Consider the following 11,958-nt stretch of genomic DNA (forward strand, 5'->3'; position numbering starts at 1 on the left):
AGAATCTGAAGCAGGCTCCAGGCTCGGAGCTGTCAGCACAGAACCTGATGTAGGGCTCCAACTCACAGACTGTAAGATGATGACCTGAGCTGAAGTCTGACGCCCAACCGACTGAGCCACCCAGTGCCCCTAAATAGCTTCTGTTTAAACATTTCTCTAAATTTTACAGACAAAACAACTTCTTAATGCATATTTTCATTATTAATAAGCACTAACATGTTACCAATATAGTAGACTGTTTTCCTTATTATTAAAAATACTTCCCCATTAGTTATCTTCCTTTAATACAAGTTAGGTTGGTTTTTTTCAGTACTAAGACTTTCAACTTCATGTTGTTAAATATATCAATTATCGTCCTTGAGTTTTTGTTTTTGTTTTTGTTTTTTTTTCATTGCTTCCAATGAAAAAGTGCTTGGAAACTTGTCCAAGAAGAAATAAGAAAGAGTTCACTTTCATTTTTTTCTAGTTTTTCATGATTTCATTGTTACCTTTTATTTCATTCATACACGTGGAATTTATTTGGAGTATGGCAAGAGACAAGTATATCTCAGCAAATAAAAATTTTCCTAGCATTATTTATTTAAAAAATCTTTCTCTTCTGCTTTGATTTGTGCTGTCCATTTTATTCAGATGCCATAAGCTAGAGTAATTTTAGTTTCTCTATTTATCCTCATGCCCTGTCTAATGTTTTTTTTTAATTAAAAACATTTTATTATAATATAGGCACATATTTTTAAAACTCAGATCATACAGAATTGTGTTAATAATGAAAAGGAACAGCCTTCCAGGGGCACCTGGGTGGCTCAATCGGTTAAGCCTCCAACTTTTGGTTTCAGCTCAGGTCATGATCTCACAGTTCATGAGTTTGATACCCACGTGGGGCTCTGTGCTGCCAGCGCGGAGTCTGCTCGGGCTTCTCTCTCTCCTTTTCTCTCTCTGCCCTTGCCCTGCTTGCTTACTTTCTCTCTCTGTCTCTCAAAATAAATAAATTAAAAAAAAAAAAAAAGGAACAGCCTTCCAATTTTCCCATTCCTGTGACAGCCTTATTTATCAGAGACAAACACTTTTCACCATTTCTGTTTTAATTTTCTCTGGTATTAACTCCATGTTGCTAAATAATAAAGTATAGCCTTGGTTATTATCTATTGAATTTCTGCTAGGAATGATGAGGATTTAGCACATTTATACTATTTTATCTCCTTTCCCTCCCCTCTCAAATTTCGTAGTTTTGTCATTGTTTTTATTTATTTTTTCTTTTTTTCCACCTCCTCTCTTTTGGCTAGCTTTGTCAATTCAAACACTGCATCTAAACTACTTCCTGTTTCAACAACTGTGTATTCTGATTTCTTGCTTTACAATAGGAGAATATTATTACTTCTACCCTTTCATACAATTTCTAACACCTACCTTTGATAGATCTTACTTTTACATTGTCAAAGCCAATGTTTGTGTAGTTTGCCTCAAATGATAGTTAACATATTTCAAGGTTTGCCTATACGTTGATTCTAATATCGGAAATCAACAAACAGTATTTATGTATCATGGTTATATAATTATTCTTCATTCTAGGGCCAAATTCCCTCTCCCCTCTCCCAATATCACAGTGTCATTGCCTTAAGAGAGAAAATACATTCACCATGTATGATCAAATAGATGTTTTAATTCATTCTATATCAATTGCTCAAAATAATAATATATGTTTGGTAGAATTCATTTGTAATACCATATAGAAACAGGGGTTTGTTTGGGAGAAAGTTTTTAATTACAGATTCAATGTCTTTAGTAATTGCAGGACAACTCTAATTTTTCTGTTTCTTCTATAAACTCAAGAAGTTGTGTTTTTATAGAAATTTGTCTATTTTATCTCGGTTTTCATTTTTTTTGGTTTAATTTTTTTCCACAACATCCTGAAATACTAATTTTACTTTTTGATATACCTTTAGTGATGTATCCTTTTTTTCATTATAATAATGGCTAGTGTCTATTTTCCTAATCAATCTTGCTAGATACTTAACAATTTAATTAACTTTTTACAAAGTGAAGTTGCTGGATCCCAAGGTATAAAACCATTCTACTTTTACTGATATGCCAAACAGTTTCTCAAAGTGGTTTCTACCAATGTACACACCTGCCAGCAGTATATGAGATTTCCATTTGGTCTACATCTTGCCCAAACCTGGTATTGTCAGACCCTTTTATTTTAGTCATGCAGGTGGATGCGTAGTGGCATCTTCTGAATTTGAATTTGCATTTATCTGAGAGCTAATAATTTTTAACACCTTGTCATATGTTTATTCGCTATTTAGATATCTTCTTTCGTGATGTACCTGTCTGTATATGTTACCCATTTCTCTATTGGTTATCTCTCTTTCTTTCTAAGAGTACTTTACATAATTTCAAGTGTTTTTACACATTTACTTATGTGTCCTTTTTAAGTTATACGTAGTGCAAAAATCATCTCCCAAAGTTTGGCTTGCTTTTCCCTCTCTCAATATTGTTATTAGATCAATAGTTTCTTCATTTTGTGTCATTCTGTTTGTCAATTGTGATATTTATTATGTCCCATTTACTTATCACGTTTGGTGTTTTTTAAAAGTCCTTCCCTACCCCCCAAAGCATGAAGGTATTTCCCTGTGATTTATTTCAGAAGTTTGTTGGTTTGCCTTTCATATTTAGGTATAAAATCCACCTAGAATTGATTTTGAGTGTGGTTTCTTTTTTTTTCAATATGGATATTCAATGGGTCCAGCTGGTACCACTAATTGGAAAGGCCATCTTTTTCACACTGCATTTCAGTGACATCTTTCAAATGGCTATATATTTGGGTCTGTTTCTGTACTTTCCATTATGTTTCATTTCTCAGTTTGTCCCTCCTTGTGCAAACGGCACAGTGACTTTTTCACTATATTCTCATAATTTGTTTTGATGTATCAGAGTATAAATTCCTCAAATCAGCTTTTCTTCACGATTATCTTGGTTATTTCCATATAAAACTTTTAGAATAAGCTTGTTGATTTCCACACACACACACACAAATGCCTACTGAAATTTTGATTGAGACTGTATTTATACTCTATACCCCAGCTGGTGGAGACTTGATATCTTAATAATTTTAGTCTTCAATCTATGGCCATGGTATCATAGATTTAGGTATTCTCCATAGATTTAGGTCTTAATTTACTTCCATGATGTTTTTAACATTTTTGAACACTTTTCAATAGACCCATTCCTAGATATTTGATAATTTTGATGTTATCCTAAATGTTATATATTTTTTTTCATTTTTATGGTTCTTTGTTGCTAGTACACAGAGATTAAAAAAAACATTTTTGTATTGATCTTTTATCTACTGTTCTCACTATGTTAACTTATAAATGATAATAGTAGCTTATTTTGAATTTTATACATATAATGACTGCTTTTTTCTTCCTTTTTAATCATTCTACTTTTTTCTTCCCTTATTGCACCAGTTAGGACCTCTGTTACTATGGTAAATAAAAATGATGATGTTAGTCATCTTTATCTCATTCCTGAACTAAGGAGGAAAAGTTTTGATACACCGAACTTAAGTATAATGCTTGGTCTCAGGGTTTTTTGTATGTATTTATTCATCTAATTAAGAAACTTTCCTTCTACATCCACTTTGCCAAATTCTTTCTTTTTAAATCATTGTTGGGAGTTGAATTTTATAAAATGCTTTTTCTGCATCTCTTGATGTGATAATAAAATTTTCTTCTTGGGGTGCCTGGGTGGCTCAGTCAGTTAAGCCGCCGACTTCAGCTCAGGTCATGATCTCGCGGTTTGTGACTTCGAGCCCCGCCTCAGGCTTTGTGCCAACAGCTCAGAGCCTGGAGCCTGCTTTGGATTCAGTGTTTCCGTCTCTCTCTGCCCCTCCCCCACTTGTGCTCTGTTTCTATCAAAAATGAATAAAATGTAAAAAAATAAAATAAAAGCAAATTTCTTTTTTAACATGGCGAGTAGCATTTTGTTGATTTTTATAATGATAAGTCACCTTGCAATCCTGGAATAAATCCAACCTTTTGTGTTTTTGTTTTTATAGATTGCTGAAGTAAATTTGCTAACATTTTACTTAGGATTATGTATCTATGTTCATGAGAAAAATGTAACCTACACCTCTTTCTGTGTTCTGTTCTTGCCATACTTTGATACCAAGATGATTCTGGCCTCATAAAAATGAATTGGAAAGTACTATCTTTTTCTATTCTTGGTAATAATTTTTCTAAGACTAGTGTTATATCTGCCTTCAGGTTTGGAAATGTTCACAAATGAAGTCATTTGTACCTGGAGATTTGTAAGTGGAAAGATATTTAATTACAGATTTAAGTTTTAAATAGGTATTCAGATTTTCCATTTTTCTTTTTGTATCAGCAATGGTAAATTGTATTTTTTTAGGATCTAGTCCACTTCATCAAAATTTGTACATTTCTTACCTCAATGTATTTTCAATACTTCCTATTATCTTTTAGATGTCTGTGTGATTTGATGACTTCCTTTTTCTTTTTTTTTTTTTTAACTCCTGATACTGATTATGTGGGCCCTTTTTATCCTTTTTCAGTCTTCAAAGAACTTAGGCTTTCAGAGAACCAAATTTCAGCCTTGTTGATTTTTCTCTACTGTATTTACATTTCCTATTTTATTTATTTTTTTTTTAAATTTTTTTTTTCAACGTTTATTTATTTTTGGGACAGAGAGAGACAGAGCATGAACGGGGGAGGGGCAGAGAGAGAGGGAGACACAGAATCAGAAACAGGCTCCAGGCTCTGAGCCATCAGCCCAGAGCCTGACGCGGGGCTCGAACTCACGGACCGCGAGATCGTGACCTGGCTGAAGTCGGACGCTTAACCGACTGCGCCACCCAGGCGCCCCTACATTTCCTATTTTATTAATGTCTGCTCTTATTTTAATTATTTATTTTCACCTATATGCTCAAGTTTAATTTGCTACGAGTTTTTTTTCCCCTAGTTTTTTGAGGTGAATAGTGAGGTCACTATTTTTAAAAACTTCTTTTTCACATATAGGTTTGATAGTTGTACATTTTTGTCCGGGCACAGCATTAGTGGCATTCATATTTTGACATGCCAGACTTTTTTTTCCATTCAGTGCAAAATGTCATTTTGTTCCATTGGGATTTCTTTTTTGACCCAAAGTTTATTTTTTAATGAATTGTTTAAATTCAAAATATTTGAGGATTTTCTAATGATTATTTTTTGTTTTAGTTTTAGTGTAATTCTACTGCATAGAATAACATCATTTCAATCATTTGGAATTTGTTAAATATTATATGTTGTCAATATATACTTCAATTTTAAAAAATACATGAAAACCTAAGAATACAAATTATTTTTAAAAAAGAAAGAAATGTTTTGTGAATTGTTTTATGGTGTAGCAAATAGCTAATTTTGATAAAATTTAGCAAATATAACCTGAAAAAAAAGTATGTTCTATTATTATTAGGTGCATTGCTAGTTAGATTAATTTTGTTATTCGTATTACTTACATTTCCTAATCCTTTCTTCAGTTGTTTATAATTAATTATAAATTTAATTAAATATAAAATCTATTTACACATTAATCTACATTATTATATTTTGGTTTTTGAATTTCCACCTGATCTTTGTTTTAGATTTAGTACTCTTGTAAAATTTTCTCTTTATTTTAATATTTTTTAACATAGTAATCTCCATTATTTAAAAAAAAATTAATGTTTATTTATTTTTGAGAGAGAGAGAGACAGAGTGCAAGTGGAGAAGGGGCAGAGAGAGAGAGGGAGATACAGACTCTGAAGCAGGGTCCAGGCTCTAAGCTGTCAGCACAGAGCCTGATGTGGGGCTTGAACCCATGATCTGTGAAATCATGACCTGAGCTGAAGTCAGACACTTAACTAACCGAGCCACCCAGGAACCCCAAGTAATCTCCATTATTTTTAAGTATCTGATAACTACAATGTCTGAGTCACATATGGGTCCTATTTCTTTGTATGCTTTATATTTTATTTAATGATAGACATCTTGATTTTTAAATAAATGTATGGGTTTGGATACTATTATTTTTTCCCAAAGAGGCTTTTCTCTATCCTCTGTGAGGTATCTAGAATGTGATCAGATAAATTCAATCCAGCCAGACATTGAGTTGCCTGGAAATGGAGTTGCAATCTTTATAAGGCTCGGTTTACCTACAGGCTTGGTGCAGACTCCCGTGATCCCAAGTGAAAGCCTGGCTGTTCACGGGGGCTTCTTCCCCTTTTAAAGGCAGACTCTGAAATCCAACTTTTGTTTCCCAAGCGCCATGAGAGTGTCAAAAATTCCGCTCTGTGTTTCAGTTGTTTCCGCTTAGTTACCTATACTTTGCCCTGAACAGCTTAAGATCTGTTACATGCTTTACAGAGACCAGTGATGCCAAATGTTGAGGAAATGTTGAGCTGTCTTCGATATCTGCTTTCTCTGGGATATTAGTCCTTCAAGTCCTGGCTGCTTCAGTGGGAAGAGTGGTCAGTTCCAGAAGCCAAAATTTACTCTATGGTTTAGAAAGAAAACCCAAAACTTTTAAGATGATTTTCCATTTATTAATGCTTTTCTTGTTCCGTCTTTACAGGTTTCAGCAAACTCAAAGTCCTTTTTATTTAACATCATAATTTCTGTAATGTGGTTGCTTTAGTGTTTCTTTTAGAAAGCTTAGTACAGATTTATATCTTAGCCACAATGAATTTTACTGGACTATCAAACTAGTTAACTATGCTAACTTGAATTTAAAATCATTTTACTAAATTAAAAAACACTGATTATTTATGGCCAGTTCACTCCCTATTAATGCCCACTCAGTTAAATGGCTTTACAGGTGCTTGGTCATAAAATTAGAAACAAAAGCCTTGGAGTAGCTTTAGATTCACTCAAAGTCAATTGTTTTATGAGTTTTATACCATCTAAATTTATTTTGGAACACATTATTTATTTATTCTAAATTTATTAATTTTTATTTGGGGGGGGGGAGTAGAGGGAGGGGGAGAGAGAGAATCCCAAGCAGGATCTGAGCTGTCAGTGCAGAGCCCAACAGGAGACTCAATACCATGAGCCAAGAGATCATGACCTAAGCTGAAATCAAGAGTCAGTCATTTAACCAGCTGAGCCACCCTGGTGCCCTTGGAACAATTTTTTTCTTTAAATTGAACTTTAAAATAACCGCTGGGGAAAAATAATTAATTTTATAGCAATCCCGTTTTGCAGATTAAAAACTCAAATCAAACCTTAGAAGTCAATCAGAGGCTCAAATCATTTTCCACATGAAAAGCTGATAATATTTGTTACAAATTGGACTATATAGAAGATTCAGGATTTTAAAAAATTAACACGTTCTGAAATGTAGCCCAGCAAGGAGGAAGCACACAAAAATATGAGCTAAGATTTTTTAGACCTCCAAGACATGAATATTAAAGCTTATTATAGAGCTCCCTTTTCTTTTTTAAATGTAAAGATTTAATCAACACTCTCAGTAAATTTCCATGTGTTATTTACCAACTGATAAGTCATAGACTGTTTGGTTCTTCTGTGTCCTATCATATAAAATGTTTGTTTTGTTTTGTTTTTTGAGAGAAATTTGATAAAAATCAAATGTGGCTGGATAACAAGTGAATTCATTATATTGAAGGTGAATACATGCCTATATTTTAGAATAGATAATTTAAACCAAACATGACACCATGAAAATTAACATTTGTTTTTCCTTAATACTGGGACACAGAGTAGAATTCTCAGCTCTTATTTCCCAGTTACAATAACATGAATAGATATTGATGTAACCTATTATCTCAGCAATAACACATATTACAACCAGTGGTTATTTATTAGCAGTAAAATGTTTCTCCAGGGCTTAATTTAGAATGCCTGAAACGAGATAACAAAATCTCAGTCTTGGAAGTGATCTTCTATATAGTGATTGTTTAGGGAAATTTTCATTGCTTCACAGCAGTTAAAGATCCTTAATTGGCTAGTTTGTTGAAATGAAGGCATATGGTGCAATATCAAGGTCTTGGAAGGCTGATGTGAGTGAATGCATGCAGAACTAGAAGCCAGACTTCTACATGCAGATAGAAATGTTGGGCATGGATGAATTAATCTACCCAATTCTACTTTTCCGTGATCAGGGCACAGTCAAACATCACGTCTGGATAGGTGGAGCTTTGGTGGGCTTATGGTGCAAAATTTGGCTGATCCAGTGGGTTAGAGCAGGCTGTCAGAGAGCGTTTCAGCGCTGAGCAAGCTGATTCTACTTTAGGTTTGACAAGCAACAGAGGAGTCTTATTCCTGCAAGTTTTTGTGATAGCAAGGCAAGCTTCAAAAAGGCACCATCAGGGGGGAGTCCAGGTGTGTGGGAGTAAGATAAGGATGCGGATCTGGAAGTTTTGAGTCACAGGTGTGAACTGACCACAAAGCAAAGGTAAGAATCCCTTTACCAGATTCAGGAGTGCCAGGTCAGAGGGTGCTAGAGCAAGGCTGACTTGATGCTGAGCCCCCAAACCCATATACCTAAAGGCTTCCTATATCCTTCCTGACTAGGAATGGCACTGGTCTTAGAGACTGGGGCAGAGTCGAGTCTCCAGGTAGTCCACTCAGTGGTCTCAGCCATGGACAGGAGAGCTTTAAAAGCAGGGAATTGCTCCATGACTGCATCCTTCTTTACTCCAGGGGACTTGTTTCTGTGGACTTCTTTCTCCCTTTCCAAGATTCTTAATTTTGGAGATCAATCAAGATCTAAAGGCAATTCTTGCCTTGAGTACCAGGTTATTCCTGTGACCCCTAACAATGGTGCAACAGAGTTGGAGCGGGGGCCAGGCGTTCTCTTCCTGGCACGGCTGCAGTCGTGCCAGGGTTTTACAGATGGCTCAGGGCCCTGGGCTTTTCCCTCCTAGCTTCCTTTGAATCTGCTGACTGAGGACAGAGTAATGGCTGGAAGTGTCTTTGACTCTACTAAAATCTTCATGCTTCCAAAAACACTAAGATAAATTTCCTTAATGGAACTGCTGGCTAGCAGAAAAAGATTCTATAGAATTCTTACTTGTACTTCTATCCAAAGCTTTTTTCTCTGATTCCAGATTCCAAGCTTTCAGTAGATTGCTTAATTATTTGGAAAGGTGCTGAGCCAGCAGGTGGCCATGCACAGCCTGGATCTAACCACACTACAGCTGAGTGCTGTCTGTGTTCTACGCAAGTCTACATCTTAGTAGACTGGCCCCTTCAGGACCACTCACACGGCTAAACACATTCCCTCTTGTTCAGCCTCCTTAGTCCAAAATACCAGGATGGTGACTTGAAAAGAAAAGGCATAGACAAGCTAGAAGAGCCTGGGACCTGGTAAGTAGGAACACGTAACACAGATAAGCATGTTCTTGTGGACAGGTGAGTATGAGCTGAGAAGGATCAGCTGCAAGTGAAGAGAAATACAGTGAAAGAGCAGATCTAATATTCAGATTATGGACCCAAATAGTAGGCAGTCAAAAGGTGGACAGTGTAGGGGGAGAAGGATGGTCTTTAGGTTTCACAAACCCTAAGTGGAATTTAAATACGTCTATTGACTATCCATTCGTTCATCCATCCAATACCTACCACAACCTACTATGTGTTCTGATGCTATACTGGAGGTGTGCCAAGCCCAAATTCTGTCAGCAGAGCCAGGGTTTCTAAATACAAGTCAGAATAGGATGAAATAAGGAAACTGCTATTTGTTAAACATAACATTAGGCACTTTCAAACAGTATTTAATTTAATTCTTGAAACATTCCTGTAGATATTATTACCCTTGATTCTGAAGAAGGGCAAAAAGAGCACGTTTCATGGAAGGAGGATAGAGTAAAACCAGAGTGAAGTTGATCATCTGTGAAACCTACACGTAATATAACCTCTGAGTCTCTGCTTCCTTATCTGTAAAATAGACCTGTCTTTGAGGACAGTTGTAAGGAGGAAATTGCATTAAATGGCAAATACTAAAGTCCCCAGCATTTAACACCTGGCAACTGTGTAAGTGTGTGTCTTCTACATTCCCATCGGAAGTCTTACAGGAGGAGGTGCCTAAGAGACTGGCAGAACAAGGACTGAAGCCTGGCCAGGATCACACACAATTATCCCACCCTGGGAAAAGCAAGCATGGGTCATTCTTGCTGCAGGTAACATGCCTTAGAAATCCAGAGCTCAGCCACCAATCCAGGGGGCCTGGAAAACCAAGGCAGGAGTGAACTGAAAGCAGATTAGTCATTAGCAAAAAGCAGGATCCCAGTCACTGGAACCAAGTTGCAATGATAGGGAAGAACTGGTCAGATGACTGGTCAGATGGCCCAGCATTTCAGCAGAACCTGGAGTATCAGCCCCTGAGAAGAAGGAAGTCAGAATTCATTGCTCCCATACGCCCATCTCCAGCAGTTAGGGCACTCGGTTCTTCCTTCTATGACTCAGCAACTACTCAGCTGTTTGATCTGCCTCCAGCCTTGTTTCTCAGACCCCAGGGACTGACTGTCTATGTTTGTGATGCTGTCTTCTCCCCGCTGATGTCAGCTAGGTTCACAGTAAGCTCACTCAATACTGAGTCATCCAAACTCAAAGGCCCCTAGGACTGCCTGATGAATCACCAGACCTCTGGAAGGCTGAGCCTACCAGTGGAAAAAGTGGTCCTAGATGGGGAAAGAAGTAACTGGAGATACAGAGTACCAGGCACTTCCTTCAGGGATCCCCTAACCACTGCAGAACATGGTGGGTCTATCTCAGTCTCCATCTCTGTTCTCAGTCTTTCTGTGTGTGTGTCTCTGTCACACACACATGCACACACACGATCTTGTCGTGGATATGGTGTGATGGGATGGTATCTAGGCCACACTACTGCATAGGAGAAACTCTTCTTGTCCTTGACTTCTGCCCATTATGGTTGTTTCCTTCTCATGTATGCTTGAGGGGGACCCAGCCTAAAGCTCAAAAATAGGACTCTCTCTAACTCTTGTTCACTAATTACGTCATAATTAAATAACGGGAGAGAAGGTTTGCATTGTTTATGTAATGTTCGTGTTGGCCTAATTTATGAAATAGACCTGGACTACGTTACAGAACTGTCACATTTCTCTAGGTTTGGACTCCTACCTGGAATCCAGCCTGAGAAATTTCTCTTTCTTGAACATCCACCAAGTTTGTGCTAATCTGTTATTTGAGCCCATGTCCACAAAACACCAGCAGAAAAGGTTTTTAGATATGGAATCAGAAAGAGTGTGAAGGTCATGAAAGGGGTGTGCCAATGACAAACAAGTATTTGAGTAAGTAGATCCAGGGAGAGAAATTGTTAAAAAGTTATGAAAATGAGCACAGGACGATGTATGGAAGTGTTGATACACCTGAAACTAATAAAATACTGTATGTTAACTGGAATTAAAATGAAAATGAACATGAAAAAATTTTAAAATAATAAATAAATACATAAATAAAAAGATATGTGTTTGTAAACATATGTGAAGAAGCCTATGGGAACAACTGTATGGTTAACTCATTGAAATTACGCTGTGAAAAAATCATCTTTCTAGAAAGATCTTTCACTAAAATGTATTTGTAATTGTATGTGTAGAAGGCTATTGGGATAGCCATATGCTTAACTCATTAAAACTACACTGTGTATAAACTTAAAAAAAAGTTATGAAGAATTCCCTGTTTCATTTAGAACACTGTTTGCCATATCTCTGAATTCAGGTTCTTCTGCTTTATCATAGCTCAGATAAAACCCTTCTTTGATCACCTCTGTCATGGATATTTTTTCCTTTTACAAACTCCTACAGATCCCCTTAAATTTCTCTCTCATGGGGTGCCTGGGTGGCTCAGTCGGTTAAGTGTCCGACTTCAGCTTAGGTCATGAAGTGGGTTCGAGCCCCACGTTGGGCTCTGTGCTGACAGCTCAGAGCCTGGAGCCTGCTTCAGA

Source organism: Prionailurus viverrinus, chromosome B4 (assembly GCF_022837055.1).
Source record: "Prionailurus viverrinus isolate Anna chromosome B4, UM_Priviv_1.0, whole genome shotgun sequence".
In the NCBI taxonomy this organism is placed as follows: Eukaryota; Metazoa; Chordata; class Mammalia; order Carnivora; family Felidae; genus Prionailurus; species Prionailurus viverrinus.